The sequence below is a fragment of the Peromyscus californicus genome, unplaced genomic scaffold, assembly GCF_007827085.1.
Source record: "Peromyscus californicus insignis strain IS unplaced genomic scaffold, ASM782708v3 Scaffold_5__1_contigs__length_169319896, whole genome shotgun sequence".
NCBI classification, from domain to species: Eukaryota; Metazoa; Chordata; class Mammalia; order Rodentia; family Cricetidae; genus Peromyscus; species Peromyscus californicus.
The window spans coordinates 84,211,262-84,230,481 of record NW_026294573.1 but is presented as its reverse complement, the minus strand read 5'-3'; the positions used below and the strand labels follow the sequence as shown (position 1 = coordinate 84,230,481).

General features: G+C 42.4%; 1 protein-coding gene across 5 annotated transcripts in view; it reads right to left on the bottom strand.

Annotated features, from left to right (window-relative positions):
• Positions 1–19,220, bottom strand: part of Astn2 (astrotactin 2) — a 947,200-nt gene that overhangs the window by 246,028 nt on the left and 681,952 nt on the right. The gene's annotated exons all lie outside the window — the stretch shown is intronic.

Below are 19,220 nucleotides of genomic sequence, written 5' to 3'. Positions count from 1 at the left end.
AGAACTGAGAAGAAGTTGATCCAATTAAAAAAAAAGTGCATCACAATGGCCCTTAGTGCCATTCTGTCTGGTGGCTCCCAGAAGCAGACTGTCTTAGCTGTAGGTGGGGCATTTGTGAAGGCAGTAACAGTGACTGAAGCCTTTGTCACACGATGTACAGTGGGAAAATGAATGCAGGGCTCTAGGTCAGCTTGAGATAAGCAGGGCTGGAACCCACTAGCTACCTTTCCATTCGGCATTTTCATTTCTCCCATCTCTGCAGCACAGTCGTGCCTTGGCTTTCAAACAGTAGGTAGGTGTCTGATGGTGTGATCTGGCTGATTTTCCCTTCTGATACTTCAGGCCGTGCTGAATACAGTGAGTTTGCAGCTCCCTACCATGCTGATTAAATAAACAGAATGCGGCTCCAAGAAACATTTAATCATAGCAGTTCAGTTTTTGTCCTTCACAGTGGCAGCCCTCTAACCAAATGACGTCTGACGTACAAATCTGTCCTGTGAAATCAACTAAGAGCAATGGCTCCAGTTGCAGGTGGGGGGCTCTCCTCACCACAACTCCTATGCCACCACCGCAAGCCTATAGAACACTTTCTGAAAGTCATCAAGCTCCAGCATGGTAATCTTCTAGTTCCATCATATCAGTCATGGAGACTGGATAGTTTGCTTAACAAAGAAAACAAAAACAAAAAAGTGCTCTCTGTGTCTAGGAAAGGTAAGAAAATATGGATGTGAAAACACTTGGCCCAGTTCCCAGAGTGTTTTCCCAGTCCCAGAGTACTCATAAATACTAACCATTTCTTTAGTTGCAGAAGTGACTGGTGTTGTAAGCTGTTATGGTCCATCCATGTTGAACTGTTGTTTTGTTTTGTTTTGTTTTGTTTTTCCCCTGCCAACCTTCATGCTTTCTAGGCTTATATTTGACAATGGAACCTCCCTCAGATGTTTCCTCCCTGAGGCACAAGTGTCCTTATAAGTCTGTCTGCTCCTTTCTAGGTGCTAGTTAATGTTGAAATCCCCATGCCACTCTTTGACTGTGTGTCTGAGCTTTACTGAGGCCTGTACACGGCACTGTGCCTCATTTAAAATATGTTCTCACTTCATTATTCAGTTTTCTACCTGGTTTTAAGATCTCGTAGTGCAGTTCCCCTACACTGGATAAAGAGATTCCCAGGCAAGCCCTTTGAAAGATGTATAAGAAAAGCAATTGGTTGGTCTGACCCTTGCTCCCATGTCATTCTTGGAGAATTTAAAATACAGAGAGATTCATTCTGTCTGCTTTTGTTAAGTACTAGAGGTTAGGTACTCTGCCAAGTGTTTAAAAAACTGAGACTATTAATTAGTTAACTTTTTGTAATTATCCCAGCATCTTGCTTGTCCATAGTATTTAAACTCCCTATTCTGCCACTGTCTTTCTTTGCAAGCCATGTATGCACTGAATGATAGCAAGAGGGCAGTTCATTCTTTGAGAATACAGAGGACCACTCCACTGTTAATCACAATGAACTTAGCTTGAATTGTGTAGTGTTTCTGCGGCAAGGCAAGTAATGCTGAAGTGGTCATGTGGTTTGTGTAGTCCTAATTGATGGCCTCTTAAGAGAAGCACTACCCAGCCCCGTAGGAGAGCTTGGGAGACAGGTCTAATGTGACACTCAGGTCTTCCTCTGCATCCGAGCAGGAGGTTGGTTTACAAATGATGATGTACATCCCCTCAAGGGATTGCACAAGAAATCACAGTCATGAAACAAAGGATGCTTGGGTGAATTTAGCAAACAGGATGGTGGTGAGATAAAAAGCAGCAGACTGCAGACTGTGGCTTTATCTTCTCAATAGTAATGCTGATGGGACCCCATCTAAATGCAAGCTTGTTGAGGCTGTCCCGGGACTGGCAATGTTTTCAAGTGGGAAGATCACTGGAGTGAGTCAGGCTTGTGTCTGATTGAGGCTCTGTCTCGTATGTAAATGTCTGTATTGTTGCAGGTGACCTCACAACCTTAGGTTCCATACACAGGGCATTGGGAGAAACCAGTAAAACCACTTTTAGCTATGATCCTAAGTTTTCCCTACCATAAATTGTGGTTCACTTCTCCTCCAATGTCTTTGCATGTCATTTGCTGTAGTTTTATCGTGTGTTCATGGAAAGCAGAAGGCACAGAAAAAACCCAGCACTTTGGGATGTGCCTCAGCTCAGCTCAGTTGTTTCTCTTCTCCAGCCGTTGTAACTTTGTCTCAGTTATTAGCCAGCTGTAACCCTACTAAACTATAGTTATCTAGTAAAAGGAAGTGACAGTTTACATCTCAAAGGGTGAAGGTTACGAGAATGAAAAGATAATAATGCCATGGTATATGTAAAACTGCCCAATTAAGGAAATGACTGTTATTGTAGAGGGCAAAGACTTGCTTTTTGTGGGAAGCTCATCCACGTTTTTTTTTAATGTAAATGCTGGAAATTCCAGGTCTATATTGGTGAAGCAACACTTTGTTCAACATGGCCTGGCTTCTTAATGAAAAGGCCGATTGGGCCAAGAGTGGGACTGCTGGAGTGGTGCAGGCAGAGCTCACCCACTAGGAAAGCTGCAGAGATCCTAGTCTAATTTCAGTAAAGCAAGTAAGGTGACATCTTGACTCTGAGAGGCAGATGGATTCAGGGAGTCGGGATTTAAAATGAGGGCATGGAGGAAAACTTTTAACTTGGAGTCATGCATGTTTCCTATTCAGCTAGCATAAAATGAGTTTTCCTTCATTCCAGTATTCATTGATTCATATGAAATAAGAGCCACAAATCACATTCTGAGGAAGAGGTGTTGAGACATATGGTTATAACCTGGACTTTAGAAGCAGGAGGTGCTACTCTTGGTCCTGCTTCCCTGCTTGCTAGCTCTATGACCAGCCACAGGGCCTTGCAGTCAGTTCTTCCTCTGCACCATATGCTTCTGGTTCCCACTTTCCTGCACAATGATGAAGAATTGGTAGGTGTAAAGTAGCAGACTACAAGGCACTCTGAAACCACATGTGAACTAGATAATGGACCTGAAAGCTGCTCTCATTTGTATCACGTGAGGATAGGAATTGGTGGGGAAACTATCGACCCCGACACCAAAGGAAAATTATTTAGTAACTCACAGAAATCCTGACTGCAAGATATTAACAGTTGGTACCTGTCGAATGCATGGGCTTTTGTTTTCTATACAGTTGAAATCAGAAGTTCCCTCTAGTGATTTACTGTTTACTTGGTTATAACAACATTGCATATTTTCAAAAATAATAGGGCCTGAGATCTCATTTGTTCATTCAACTGCTCATTAAACACACGAGACATCTACTGTATTATCAGCAATAGTTGGATGAGTAATGAGAGCAAAGACAGATCAATCATGACCCACACAGTCAGATTAGCTTGTAGTCTGGCTGCCAAAATAAAATAATGTAAACCAAACAAATACACCGAAGGATAAGATAAATGGTATAAGACAAAGTATGCCAAGTGTTGCAGGAAAAAAAAAAAAGAAGAAGAAGCTGGCTGAGGGACTCTGGTTGCTGAAGCGCCTTCAGAGTAAGAGAAACATTACAAAGAATAGTGAGTGTTAAAGGGAAGGATAGGAATGTGCCAGCAAGTTAAAAGCAGAGTGAGGGCCCCAAAGATCTAAAGAAGTCCACTTGCCTTGGAAGGATTAAGGGTTCTTTATTAATGAGCCTCCCCATTCCTGTCATTGACTTTGAGACTCAGTGAGGCTTCCCTTGTGATCAGAATCTAGGAGTCTCAGTGATAGAAGGCAAAGACAGCGTTAGTTGCAATCACTGGTTTGGTATTGTCCCCTAAATTATTTCTCTGTTTTTAAGATCATGAGATAATGTGAAACCACTTCTCAAAAGCATAAACCAAATGAATCTTGTACTGTTACTTTGTAGTAGAGTTTCACCCATTTTTTATTTTTATTTTTATTTTTTTGCTGGAAATTTCTACAATTCACCATTGCTGCTTTTGCCCCATAACCAGACATACTGGTAAGAAAGCTTAAGTGCTTCTGCCTTTAGTACCTGCACTGTGTTTAAATCTCACAGGCCACAGCCTGTGAACGGGAAGATCCCTTGTCCTCCCTACCTCCAGGCTATTAAAACCAAGCTGATCTGATTTGCTGCTCAAGTAGTCCTTGGACCTTCTTAGGAGTACAACATTTCTTCCGGAAAGCCTTCTGTGTGGGCAATAAACATGTTCATGTCTGTTTAGTGAGAGTAGTGCTGATTTCAATATTGGAAACAAGTTTTTGGTAAAAAGGTTCTGCTTTATGGGGATGACTACAGTAGTTGACACAGCAGGCTGGGGGTCTAGGTAATCACCACCATTAGAGGGCTCTCAGGGTTTGGTTTAGCTTGCTAACATGCTTTTGTCACCTGGGCTGTGCTGACTGGCTACATTTGCTGAGCCCTACCAATTATTACAGATACACGCAGCTAGGTTGGAATTTTTGGTGGCCACTTCAGAACAAAGTACGAATCCTGCTCATAATGTATCAGCCCAGACCTGAGGTCTCTGAAAAGTTTGAACACTAGCACAAGCTGTGAGAGAAATGAAGACTGAGATGAGTGACCCTCAGCCTGTACCTTTGGCCCCTTGTCCCTACCAGACATTACCCCCATTCTGTACAATACTCACAGGAAGTGGTAATAGCCTATGCATTGTGGGGGCCTATAGATTACCCATGTGGAGGAAAGCTTTGTGGAGTATGAAAGCCAATGCTCTAAAAGCAGATGGGTCCAGCTGACTGAATAGAATGTGCCACTTGGTCAAAATAGGTTTGATCCTCAGACTTAGAGCTGAAGTTTGAAACCCATATATCAGACCTACTTAGAGAAAAGTTATCCCTAAAGCACCCATAGTACCTGCACAGTGTGGCCAAGGGATGAATTCAAACATAACGTAAGCCCAGTGTCTTAAACCCTTTAAAAGTAGCTATTGTAGCCAGGGGAGATCCTGGTCCTGCTGATAGCAGGTCTGGGACTAGAGGAGGAAACAAGCAGGTTAGCTTGGACTCTCCATCCCAGTTACATCTAATAATTGCCCAAACAGGAGGACAGACAACAGCAATGAAGAAATAGGTCCATGGTTTGACCCAAACTTTACTAAACTCCAAACTTTACTAAACTCGGAACTCCAAACTTTATTAAAGTGATTTATATTGCCACAACAAAACAAGATAGAAAGTTGTAAATTGCCTTTTATATCTCTACAACCTGCCTTGTAAATTAACTTTTAACATTTGCTGAAATTGGCAAAACTCTGTGTTCTTAATAGTGGGGCTCAAATTATAGCTTTATCTGAGAATTCTCCTGAATTTAAATAGGATGCCCTGTAATCTTAAGGCAGCTCTATTGAGAATGTTTCACGAGATGTAAAGAAGACAACTATGTATGTCTCATTTTAGTCAACAAACATACAGCCTTGGCTAAATTCCCCATCACCCAGATTACCCATTACCCTGACTGTCCCACAGTGGGCATGGACATGTTGACCAAATGAGTAATAAAGATGAATTAAGTCTTGGATTCTAAGCAGCTGCCTTGCCAAAATGGGACTGCATGGATTTCCCCATCCTGTTAAGTAAAATGGTTAATATGGCCCAGTTTAAATGAAAAGAAGGCCTTTGAGGTTTGAAACCCATATAGCAGACCTACTTAGAGAAGAGTTATTATCCCCAAAGCTTCACCAACTAATAGCTCAATTTAGACTGTTCCTAAACCCACACATAACAAATGGCTCCTCACAGTGCATTGTTGTAATTTTAATGCTGGGGGCACACCTATTGAGGCTACCATGCTAATTATTGCTGAAATTATTAACTCTGCCTGACCAACAACTGCTAAATATTTTGCAGTTGCAGATCGGAAAAAAGGGTTAAGTTTCTGTGCCTGTTTTAACAGGCTGGGCCAGTTGGCCTTTGCCTTCACTGGACACCACACCCTTTTATTGGGCTACCTGTTGGGAGGGCACCTCAATGGCTGTGCCCTCACTCAGTCTTTGTATACAGATCTTAAGCACATCCATCTTTCTTCAGGAGCACAGTGATGATATCACACTGATCATATCCCTCTCCAAATAATCCATGTGACACCTCCAATAAGGGCATGCAAATAAATCTTCAGCAAAAAAAATCTCATCAAGGAAGACGGATCATTGAATCACATGGTAAAAATTCTTGACACATTGGCTAATTTCTAGAATGTCTAACTTCTGAAGACAAAATATTTCTCACTTTGAGTTTTACTGAAGCCCTATTTAGTGACTCACAAATGTGCCCACCTTAACTGGGCTTCTGTGCAACAGAAGGCTTTATAATTGTAATACAGTCTTATATGGCAATGCTTTGGAAGTCTATGGACCAGACTGGATAGCTGTAAGTTACCTCTTTACATCTGATGTCTCTTTAGCTCCTGCTATCTGACATTAGGATACAATTACTAGCTACATACTCAGCTATTTTAGAAGTAGGTTGAATGTCATGGGATTTGAGCCTGAGACTCTCCACATTTAGCTGCCTGTTAAACTTTGGGTCATGGAAACAGCATCATGAAAACTTAGTGAGGGCCCTTTACTATACCATAGAGCCATATGGCACAGTCCATCTGTTGTAGAGGTTTCCCCTAGTCCTTGCTGATACTTGGGCACTGGTGAAAGTTGCTGCATTCCCAGACACTTGGATAAATGGACTACTCCTTAGGGTCAACTGATTAACAACGAAGTGTGTTTATACACTTCACAAATGGTGTACCAACATGATAGGCAAAGAAGCTTGTTAGAAAACTGTCATTGTGTAGGCCTGAGCTGGGCTGTCCCTGATAATGGGTCAGGACCCAGGAGTAGGCACAAGTAGCCAAACTTCATGTGGCCCTTTAAGCACTGCATTCCCTTGCTTACAAACAGCCCCATTTGCCCAGAACTTTTATACTCCTGGACCACAGCCAGCGACCTGCTTATCTGTCCCTACCAATGGCAGCAAACATAGGTCCCTACCCAAGACAGCCTCTTTGGTGAAATAACACTGACTTGCTTTCCATAATATAAATCAGCATTAGCCACACACATACTAAATCTATGCAAATGTGTTCCTCACTCTGTCCAGCATTCCAGACATGACAACTAGTGAGCATGCGCTTGTTTCCCCTCTCAGTTCACCTCTTGGAAAAGGACTTACTAGAACTTTGACTTCCTCCCAGATACATCTTCAGACCTCATAGACAGCCATGAATGTTACTTAAGCAAGTTCAAATTCCATTTAACAAAACAGTTCATGTTCCAGTTATCCAGTGTCAGGAGTGGATTACAATAAAGGTCCTAAATCCACCTTGGATATTAATTGCAGAAAGCTTATAAGCCCTGTGCCCCTCTTATCCTCTTCAGACTCACATCTGGGCAAACTGCTAAGAAAGCTAACTTCCTTCCATCTTGGATGCCAGAGAAGACTATACAAGCCCCATACAATATATGGGACCAAGTCTAGTCCCACTCTACACTCCCCATTACCACCACTGTGTAAAAGCCAAGCCAGTTGAACGAGGAGGACACCAACGGCCGTGCTAAACTGGATGGATTGAGGCCATGAGGCCTCAACTCTACACAAGGAAGTACAGTAAGTAAGTAAGCTGGGGAGCAGGATACATACATGCTTGCAATAACACTTTGGTGGGAAAAGAGGCCATGAATTTGAAGGAGAACAAGGAGGGATATTCAGGAGGGATTGGAGAGAGAAAGGGTCTGAAGAGAGGGACGCTGTAATTAAAGTACAAGCACAAAAATAAACATAAAAGTTGAGCTACTCTTCTTTCCCGTCCTCTCAAGCTATTGGGAGCCCCCCCCCCCACCGGTCCTTCTGAAAAGTTTCATTATATAAGCAATACATGGTTTCATATCCTGTAATGTGTATATTTTGCCACCAGCCTCAATATTATTGGTGTGGGGGTGTACCTCCCTGCTTCAGAGTGATAACAAAACTTTAGAGTTGAATATTGAAAATGACTTCATAATCTGATATATGAGAATGTGGTAAGTTTAATTTTAGAGCAGCCACATGGAATGGCGTCCAATATTAAAACTTAAAAATACTAAATGTATAAATCTCTTCAGCCTCGGGATGTGAAAGTTGTTTGACATACTTAATGATTCTGTAAAGACATTAGGAATAAAGTTAAATAACATGGCTCAAGGGATACAGATGGGTAGGGTACACATATCATTTCACCTGATCCAGGACTTAGAGGCTGGATCCAGGAGAACAAACTTGCACTAATTGATACATTTGAAGAAAGGTCATAGAATGAGGAATGGATGTACCTGGGCCATTCAGAGACAGTAATTGTTAGTGAAATGAAGGTGAAAAAAAAATCAAGCAAAACCATTTTACGCTGGTGACAATAGCCATGGATACATTTTTATCTCATCAATGAATTCCAACCACTTAGTATGTATAAGGACTATTCTTAAATATCCTATAATGTTTTGCACAAATAAAACTGAGCCCAAACTGAACAGCATAGGCAGCCTGTCTGAATGCAATAAAGACTATATAAATAAAAAGTCAGAAGCAATACAGAGTTTGATGGGGGAGTAACTCTCCAGAGAAACAAATTGCAAAGAGGAACTTAACTTTTATTCTAGGAGATACTGTCTTCTGTGAGTTCAACATCATTTGCAACTGGGTCCCAAATTTGTATTTTTCATGTCTTAACCTTTTTCTCACTGGATTGGTGTATATCCAACTGCCTTTTTATTTTGCCAATTTTATAGCCTTGGGAGCCTCAGACTGGGTGTGCTCAATGATGATTTCAGCTCCGCCACATCTGATGCTCATTCCTGACTCCACTGATGGAGCACTAGCAGCCATTTAGGCTGCTGAGCCTGAAAGCTTAGAGCCTTCTCTAATCATTCAGTACTTCTTACCTTCCACCTTCCATGACTCAATCATAAAACCCCCATTTGCTAAAGCTTGCACATAGTTTAGTCCCTCCCACACCAAGTGCCCATTCTGATTGCTGGCTTAGTTTTTAGAGCTGGGAAGCAGTGAAACCTTTAGGGAGTGAAGCTAGGTGGAACATCCTTAGTTACTGGATGAATGCCCTCAGAAGGCAGTAGTTAATGGGGCTCCATATTGATTTTCTGGGGATGATTTTATAAAAAAAAAAAGGCCTTTATCTGGCCTCATCTGGTCTTCTGACTTCTGACTCATGATGTAACTTCTTGCCCCATGTAAGCACCTACCACTGTTATTCATACCTTTCTAAACACCCAATGGTTTCTGACTGACTAGAGGGCTTTGAAATTCCAAACTGTGAGTTAAATAAATGTCTTCATATGTAGCTTAGGTCTCACATTTTTATAATGCAAAGCTAATTCATCATTATACATTAAACTAGCAACTGAACTTTTTTCATACCATTTACTCTTTTCTTTGTCCTCAGGACAACTGAATGGTCAGCAGCTATTGTTTCCTTCCTCAGAACACTACTGTAGCTTCCTAGGTCAGATTTTCTGGGTTCTATTCTAGCATCCCACACATACCTCTTCCCACCCCAAGACAAGCCTCAACCTCATACTAGAGAGAAATTCTAAACTGAAAATGCTAATAAGTAATGTGCAAAACCTTTAAATGGCCTTTCCTTGCTCCTGGTAATGTACATATTTCTTAAGACCTTTAAATACCAGCAGGGTTTGGTTCCTTTCTATCCTTTTATATTTATCTCCCCACTACTCTGCTCTTTCCAGCTCCATCTACTCATCTAAATTGTTTTTGTTGTTGTTGTTTGTTTTTTTTTTGTTTTATTTGATTACCCCAGACATATTTTTGCGCATGCTTTTCTTACTATTGGAAACATCTTTCTTTTTATTGACATCATTGGCTTATGGCCTATCTCCTCTGGGCATCCTAGAATGCTTTATTGACCCCGTGTTACTGTTACTGTTTGTGTGAGGTGTGCACAACTCACTTCTTATTTCCTCCACTAACAATTACATGTAACAGTGTGCCCTCCTATTACCCTTCTTCACATCCACAACGAATGTCATGAAATGCAGAGCAACATTTCATTCACTGCTACATCTAGTACAGTGCCCCAAACACAGCTTGTAGTAAAGTTGTTTCTGAATAATAGAAGGGTAGAGTGGTCAGCTTAGTGCCTATATTAAGGTTTATATGAAGACTCTGGGTCACAATTGATATCAACTGACTTTGTTACATCCTGTCCCTGCCGCCAGCTGTCTCCCTGAATTCAAAGTCCAACCACAACACATGATGGCCTATGGTTCAAAGTGGGAGGAATGGGTCTCTCTGATTTGTTTCCCTTTGGAGGATCATCTCAACTATGAAGTAAGTGGAAGTCATCTTCCTTCTGGATTCACCCATTCTTTGTCTTGATGCAAAGTCACACAGGAAGAAAAGGATGCTCAAGAATGCATTTTCAATAGTGTGGTCTGTAAGCTGTGTTACTAAAGCTGTTGCAGGCCAAAGAGATACAATTAGATACATGGCCTCTTGAATTTCCTCTCATCCTAGAGAGGAAAGGGAGTTACCTATCATCTGTGTCCAGATCCTCCTAATTTATGGCTTCCTTTGATAAAATTAGCTGTTCTCTAGAGCATGTTACTTTCTCTACTGATAACTGTATTACATTACACAGGATCTTTCCTTTTTTAACATTAATTATTTTTATGCACCAGACCATAGGGACTTTTGCAGCTGTGATCTCCAAAGGAACCAGCTTCCGTATTCCAGGGCATCTATGGAGAGGGAGGGAATCAGGACTTTGAGAACAAGGATTCTGAGGAGGAAAGCTTGAGGCCAGGCCTGGCATGTCTGGTCAATACTAAGATCAGCGTCAACTCAGTGGCTCAGTGGTCATGCCAGTTTCTAAGACCTAGCTTAGAATTTGCCCTCTGTCCCAGAGCTGAGCCAGATTGAAATCACACAGGTCTCTATGCCTCTTTCTTCACTCTCCTTGACTAAGTACTTTGATTTATTGCAGAGAGAAATGCTTCTCAGAACGAACAGTTTGGGAGTCACTCCCTATGACTAAATGATAGCAAAATGTAAATGATGAGGGTATTGAAGCAGGAAAACATAGGGAAAGGAAGAGATGTTCCCATTTGCCATCTCTGTTGTTTTTCATAACTTATTTTATTCCTATGCCCCCCTACACCTTAGTTTCCTACTCATAAACTTACCAACTTCTGAAGCTATAAAAATTCAATTAAACTGATGTAAATTGTTCAACATACCTCCTGAATAGTGAGTTCTAGTACATGGTCCCTGTTGTGATAGGAATGTCATGGGTCATGTAGAATTTGAACTCAAAGAACCTTGGAATCTTAGACTGCTATTCTGCTTCTGCCTATTATCAGCAATGTGACGATGAGCAGATTCTATATTTCTTGTTGGGATGTGCTCATCATCACATTGTAAAAAGAGGGAATATATCTTTACTACTGTAGTTGGGAATAGAAAGAGCTACATCATTATACTTTTTGCTTGGGGAAACTAATAATATGAGTGATCATCACTGGATTCATTATAGCTCGATAGTAAACAAGAATAATAATAGCTAGCATTGCCTGGCATTTATTATATGTCAGGTGCAATGGTAGTCATTTTATAAACATTGTTTTGTTTAATCGTCATTCTCATAACAATAATGCAATGCAAGTGTTACTGGGCTGACTCTGAAGATCATGGAAACTGAGGCTCAGAGTACAAAAATGCCTTGATCCAAGTCACACATTGGACAATGGGACAGATGTCTTACACATAGCCTGATGTGTGTGTGTGTGAGTGTGTGTGTGTGTGTGAGTGTGTGCGTGTATGTGTGTGTGTGTGTGTGTGTGTGTGTGTGTGTGTGTGTGTGTGTGTGTATGTGTGTGTGTGGTATTCATTCAGAGGGCACCATTGACTGACTCATGCTGAGTCCCTGCTGTGGACCAATTGGTCATCACAGGCTGTCTTGCCATCTTCAGAACCTCTGTGTTGGATGAGATGCTTTCACAGCCATTTCTTGGTGCTTCCCCACTGGCCTGTTTTTTGTACTCCATTTGCATCTGGTGATTCAATCCTTCTGTTTGTGAAGTTCCTCAGCAAGGAGGTATGAAAACTTCTCTAAGTACTATGCAACTTGAGGAATAGCAACACCCCAAGTTCTATAAGGAGAGCCAGGGCCTGCTAGGCTCAGTTGTCCCAGGGTGTTTAAACAGTACTCTGATGTTTCAGGCCTTTCTCCACATGCAGCTTTGCCCAGACTCTCCGTCCTCTGCAGTTTCTTAATGGCAAAGTCCCACCCACTCACCCCACCCCCAGTGCTCTGCTAGGCATGCAAAGAAACTCCCCAAGCTCCTTTGGAGTGTCAGGGGTCCATCTCTCAGGCTTCTACCTCCGCTCCCCAGCCTCCTGGGGAGTTATTAAAGGAGAGCAAGGAAGGACATATGGGAGGGTTTCAGAGGGTAAAGGAAGGGAATATTGTAATCTTGTAATCATCTCCACAAATTTTAAGGTTAAAAAGTAAAATTAACAATAGGAACATTTGGACATCCTGTATGTTATCGTTCCCTGTTTACTGCGAGCCTCTTGAGAGAACCAGCTGCACCCGACCCACCTTCTTATTCTTAGATGTCGCACAGAGCACGTGTGCATGTTAGGAAGTCGAAGCACTACTACAGCATGCCGGGGAAGTAAGGAGGATGGAGAAAATCTACCACGTGGGGCAGAGAGGAAAAGGAGAGTGAGTTTGCGGCATCCCTGAGAACTGGGGCAGGGATCCTCTCAGGATGCCCTTGGCCCGAAGAAAGAAGCTTCAATGGCTGTGTCCTCCCTCCAGACCATTTGTTCCCACTGAGAAAGGGAAGACTATAGAACAAAAGCCCCATTCATTGTGCCCAGGGAAACTTCATATTCCTGGTACAATACCACTGACAGAAAGATGTCCTTTCTAACAACACTGTCCCCTTTGTCCCTGCATCCCATGCCTGATTCTATGACAAAATCAATGTGAGTTGGCTCCAGTTTAAATAATCATGACAACTCGCTTACCTTTGTGTCAATCTCTTATTATTTCTACCAAGACTGTTCCCTTAAGTGAGTCCCCATAAGTCCTCAGAGTTTCAGGTATAGTATAGTCTGTTTGTTCTTGTGCACATACACACTCGTACACACACACACACACACACACACACACACACACACACACACACGTGCACTATATTATATAAGACTATAAACAGTCTGCCAACAAACAACTGTCATTAATGAATGTGTATGAGGTTTTAGCAACAGACGTTTGAGTTTATTCTGAAGTTTTAGAATAGTTAAGACAAAAAATACTTCTAGTTCATTATTTTTCCCTTTGTGGCTGTGGGTCCTAGTGATGAATAAATTGAACTTAACTTTCCCATACAAAGCATGGGAATGGGTAACTAACATACACAAAAAAGGAAATCATCTCTTACACCAGTCATTATTTCCTTGTCTCAGCCCCTGGCAGACATTGCTAAGAGATCTCTGTATTCTTCACGACTGAGATGGGTCCTAGCCCAGAATCTCTTTCAACACAGTACTCCAAGCATCCATTACCACCCAGTTGTAGTGGTCCTAAGAGAATGCAGAGCAGGCTTGATTATTTCTAGTGTCTCTTCTCACTCTGATGTTTTAAGGTTTTGTTTTTGTTTTGCTTTACCTTATAATGCTGCCCCTAAACTAAGATTTGGAAGCAAGTTGTACTGAGGAGAATTGGTGAGTAAAGAGTATTTCTACTTCTGTCCAGGCTGGGAGCTAAACTCTGAGTCTTAGCATTCTTCCCTTCTTTCTACTGACATAAGAGAAACGGACTAAGAGAACAAATGGTTCCCTTTAGATGCTAACATCTAAAGAGCTCTCTGAGGCAGCTGTGATATAGCTGGATGGACACCGATTTTTGTGATTAAAGCAGCCTGGGTTCAAATCTATGCTCCACCAAGCTCCCTGTTGTGAACCCTTGACAAGGCACCTCACACTCTGGAGCCCTAGTTTCCTCAAGCGGGAAATGGAGATAGCAATGTCTACCTTACAGATGTGTTACAAAGCGTACATTGGATGAAGTAATGTATGTGAAAGTGCCTTGTAAGATACACTGTGCTGAGCGCCTGGAAAGGATTATTATTCTCAGTATACACCCATAGGAAAAAAGACTAGGGTGTTCCGTTCCAGATGGACTCAATCTAAAACGGGGAACAAATGCTTTTTTTGGTAATTTCATCTTGTGGAAACAGCAATCTCATGGGCCTATTTGCGTTTAATGAACCACATCCTGTATCGTCTTTTTGCATGGTTCTGAGAAGAAATAAGTTGGCTCTCTCCTCTGGTATGCTGCAAAGTAGGTGTCCAGCTTATATTTAACCTCCCCCAGTCTCTCCCTACTTGCTATAAGAAATAACACTCCCTCATTGCTAGACTGACCCCACAATCATCTGCACAGAAGTCAGGACACAAGGCACAGGGAAAGGGATATTTGGCCAACTCCCAGTCCTGTGCTGGTCCCAAGTAAAGAGGAATGTGTTCCAGGCTGAGCATTTTAACCCATGCTACAGTTGAGGAAAATGAGGTAGGCCCCAAATTCATGCACCTTGGTAAGGAAGGACCCAGGTTTATCTGAGTCCAAATCGGTGCTCTGAGATCTTCCACAAAGTGCTTCTGCATAGCAGTAGCCTTCAATCTTCCTGAAACAGATTCTCTCTGCAAGAAGGCTATGTTTACTTTCTTCTCCAATAAAATACAAAAAGAAAGAACACTTAGACTAAGATGTTAAGATCTATGTGACTCTCCCAGGCTTATTTATTCATTCATTCTTCAACAAATATTGCTGAATGGTATCTATATGCCAATCAATGGTTAAGCATGATGCTACAAATGTTTACAAAGCAGAATAGTCTCTGCCTTCATGGAGTTTCCAGTGAGGTAACAGAGATAAACACAAACTATGAGTATAAAGTTACGTACTGAGGTTAGTTATATGTACCATCCTTCAATGAGAATGTAACGAAGATGCTTAACCTAACCCCATTCTTCTTGTAAGATCTCTTGCAAAAATGGCTTTTGAATTGAGTGATTTAGACTATAAAGGTCAAAACCCAGAAGAAGGCTTAGTTTCATAAGAATGACAGATTTTTCTAGGATCTGAAGGAGGGTAATAAGACTAAAGGGTAGAGAACACAGGGACATATGGTGCTGAAGAGGTTGGATGGAGACAGATGGCACCTATAGGGCCTTGAGGCCATGGGAATGTGTTTAGAAGTTATCCTCAGTGCAATGATAAGACCTCCAGGAGTTTGAATCCAATGAACAACATAATAAGACCTCCCTGTTTGATCTGTGATGGTTACATTTATGCGTCAAATTGATGGAGTCATTGGAGCTTAGATGTCTGGTCATACATCCTGGGGATATGTGGGAGAGCGACTCTGAATGAGGGTCCTATTTAAACCATTGGACTGTGTGAAGCAGAGTGGCCTCTCTAATGTGAGTTGGCCTCATCTAAGCCATTGAAGGCCTCAGCAGAATAGTCAGGCTGACAACTGAGCTGGAAGAATGCCTCTTATTGGGCTGCCATCAGCTTGATGCTTGTCTTTTCTGCTTTCAGACCCACATGTAAATACTGGTTCTTCCTTAGGGTTAAGCTGCTAACCTCCAGACTACAGCTAATACCAGCAGCCTAGAAATAAATCATCAGTTTACCTGGGTATCCAACCTGCTAACTTTAGGTGTTGGAACACCTTAGTCTCTGTAACTGTGTGAACTAGTTCATGAAATGTATCTATGGCTATACCTTTGATTACTCTTGTGTGTGTGTGTGTGTGTGTGTGTGTGTGTGTGTGTGTGTGTGTGTTTTCATTCTGCTGGTACTGTTTCTCTGGAGAACCCTGGATATCATGCACATCATTAGGACTGTTGGGTAGTGTCGGCAAATGTGGGGCAAGAGTAGCTTCAGGTAGGAGACTGCCACTGAAACTCAGACAAGCCATGGTGGTGGCTTCAGGTACAAAGGCAACAGGAAAGTGGAAACAGTGAGGGCATCCAGGAGCTATGATGGGACTTGACATGGTTTGGAAATGGGGTAGAGGAGTAAGAGAAAAGGAGGTGCCGAGGTTTCCTCTAAATGGGTAATGACACCATTCACTAGAATTCTAGAAAAGCACTGGGTTATATGGAGTTGAGTTTGTGCTGCAGGAGAACAAGCAGGATAGCAAACCTCAGAGGAAGACTTGGAGCAGGAGGTATAAGTGAGGTATAGGGTAAGGCCAAGGTGTAGAGACAACAACAAAGCGTATAATAGATTGACAGAGAGATAGCCGGGAAAGAGCGGCCAGAAGGACATGGCTCCTGTCCAGCTTTACTGGTTTGGCAGAGGATGATAAGCCCGAAAAGAAAGATGAAGAGGAGGGAGGAGAGAGCGCAGGAAGATCTGGTTTCACAGAAGCAAGCACACAAACGCACCAAGCTGGAGGCAGCAGACTGTCAAATGCTACTGAAAGGTCAGGCAAGATGAGAAGAAAAAACGGCCCCAGGTTATGAAATCACTGGGGAAGTCATCTGGCACCCTGGCGGTCTCAGATCCCAAGAACAAGCCCTTTCATGTCTCCTTACGTCTTTGAAGCAAGTTCCCTCAGGAAATAGAGAGCTCTGGAGAGTTCTCTAGTTCACAACAGCCGTGGGCCACACCTGTCAGCACAAGAGAATGTGACATTTGACTTCATCTTGGTATTCTCTTCCTAACAGCCTGATGCTTGGCTCTGCGTTTCAAATAGCCAAAGACTTTTCCAAAAAGTAGCCCAGGAATATTCCAGTTGACATTCAGAAGTGCATGGTAATTCAGATGGAAGTGTATTCCCTAGAATTGGCCTGGAACATTATAGTAGAGATAAGACACCTTTAAAAGGAATGTTTATCTGTGGGGACATCTCTCTAAACCACAAATGCAAGAGAATTCAAAAACTGGGTATGTGAAGAGATTGTCCTTCCAGAGGGGACAAAGGCCTGGGGGGCCTTATGCTCAGAAGAGGTCTGCTCATGATTCCAGACTTTCTCTACTTCTTTGGACTTGGGTTTACTCTTGTCTCTCCTTTTTTCTTCTTCCTCCTTTTCTTTCTCTTTGTTCCTTCACAGAGGTTGAACAATTATTTCACATATTTACCTCCATCCACTATAACATAACTTTCTCCACAGAATAAAAGACAACCATAACCTGTGAGACTGGTAATTTATGTATCCACCACGGTCTAGTACACAGTAGGAGGTGTCACAGACCCTGGCTGATTCCTCTCTGGTCTACCTCTAGAGTCTCCTCTGGGTCTACAACTGTAGCTGAGCTTACTGGGTCACTCCCTACCCTAGACCAATCCGAACCATTCCCGATCCTGTATCAACTGCCAAGCCATGTTAGTAAAGTCTCCGTTACAGCTCCTCCACACCCCAGTTCACACCTCTGAATACACACCTGGGAACACCGTGATCTAAATGGGTAGAGGGGACAGCTGGAGGAGGATAATAATGCTCCAGCTCAGTACTGGACACATCTATCCACTGATTTATTTCCTTATACAGACTACACAACCACCCTGCTTGCAAATATGGAGACTGTCTCAGAGAGTGAATCAATTTGCCTATGATCACACAAGTGCCCAAATGCACGCCTGTGATTTTAATGAGGGCCCAGCTGACTATGAAACTTTGTTTTATTCCCAAATGAAAGATGTTATTCATGAATGAATTTATAAACATGCAATCATAACTGAAGACTCTGTATCAAGGTCACAGATAAGTGGAGAATGCAGATATGAAGGCAGGCGATGAAATAAAGCCCCATTCAGGGGAGGGGGGGGAGACCGCAGCATGTTTTGCAAGTATAATTCTGGGACAGGACACTCAGACCATCACATGGGCTTGGAGAAAGGCATGTGGCCACAGGTGATGGTTATAGGAACCTGACAGGCTGAACATGCTAACCTTGCTTAGAATTCCTAGCTTCCAGAGATGACTTCAGATACTCACTTGCCTTTAGGGCCCAACTTAACCTGGATTAGGGTTGGTTCAGATCCCACTCCACTGACCTGCCTGGTCCTCCAGGCTCCTTCAGACTGGCAGAAGCCAAAGTCCTCATCTGGTGAAATATAACGATCTATCTGGCTGGATCTTTCCACTCATCATTGGCATGCCCAGGGGGTATTATTCTGGTTTTTACTTTTCTCCTATTACAGAAAAGAAAATTCTCGGGCCCCCCCTTTTTGTTTCTACAGGAGACAGTGCTAACTAAGCTGAACTTTTTCTCCCAGCGGCCACTCTTCAAATGGGCGGAACTCGCAAATAAATCTATAGGCCTGGAAAGGGCTGGGGCATTTATTTCCGATGTCTGGAGATACTGACTACAGGGAATGTCTAGAATCTTTAGCTGAGGTTTAAAATATTCATTTTATTTCATGCTACTGTTTTTCATGTACCCACTGGGTTTTGGAACTTTTCCCTGCATTATTTCATCTCACTCACCTAAAAGTTGTGAAAGGGAATTACTATCTCTCATTTAGCATGAGGAATCGGAAAACTTGGAAGCTACTAGGCAATGGGTATATAAGAAGAGGAAGGAGTCCAAATGTGGCCCACTTCACTGCTCCCCCTGCTCCTCTTCCCACAAGCTTTGTTCCCAGTTATCTGCCACAAAGCCCAGACTTAACTGGCCTTTAGAAGATGTTGACGTTACATGACTGATGGCCTGGAAGAGAAATTATTTCAATTGGCTCTGAATATGAAGGGCTCCCAGTGGGTTTTTTTTTTCCTTTTTTTAACCTCCCAGTCCCTTGTATTATGCCCCATTATCAAAAATAAGATAAATCAAGACTTCCGATATGCTGTAGCAGGTAGAGATAGAGAAAGAAACACAGAAAACATTTATCTTGGTTTCCAAGTGTCTGTATGTTCTTCTCAGAACTAATACAGATCATGAAAGGGATAAAGTCTCTGCAGACTGGAAGCCCAGAGATGGAAAGCTACAACACCAAAGTCATTCAGTCCCTGAAGTGGGGTGGGGGACTCCAGTTGCTGTGTCAGCTTTTTTTCTACCCTCTTCCTTCTCCTCTCTTTCTTGTACCAGATTCCATGTCTATTGCAAAGAATGCGATGTTCTTCAACAAGGAAGTCTAGGCCCTGAAAGCAACCAAGGATGGAGATGGGA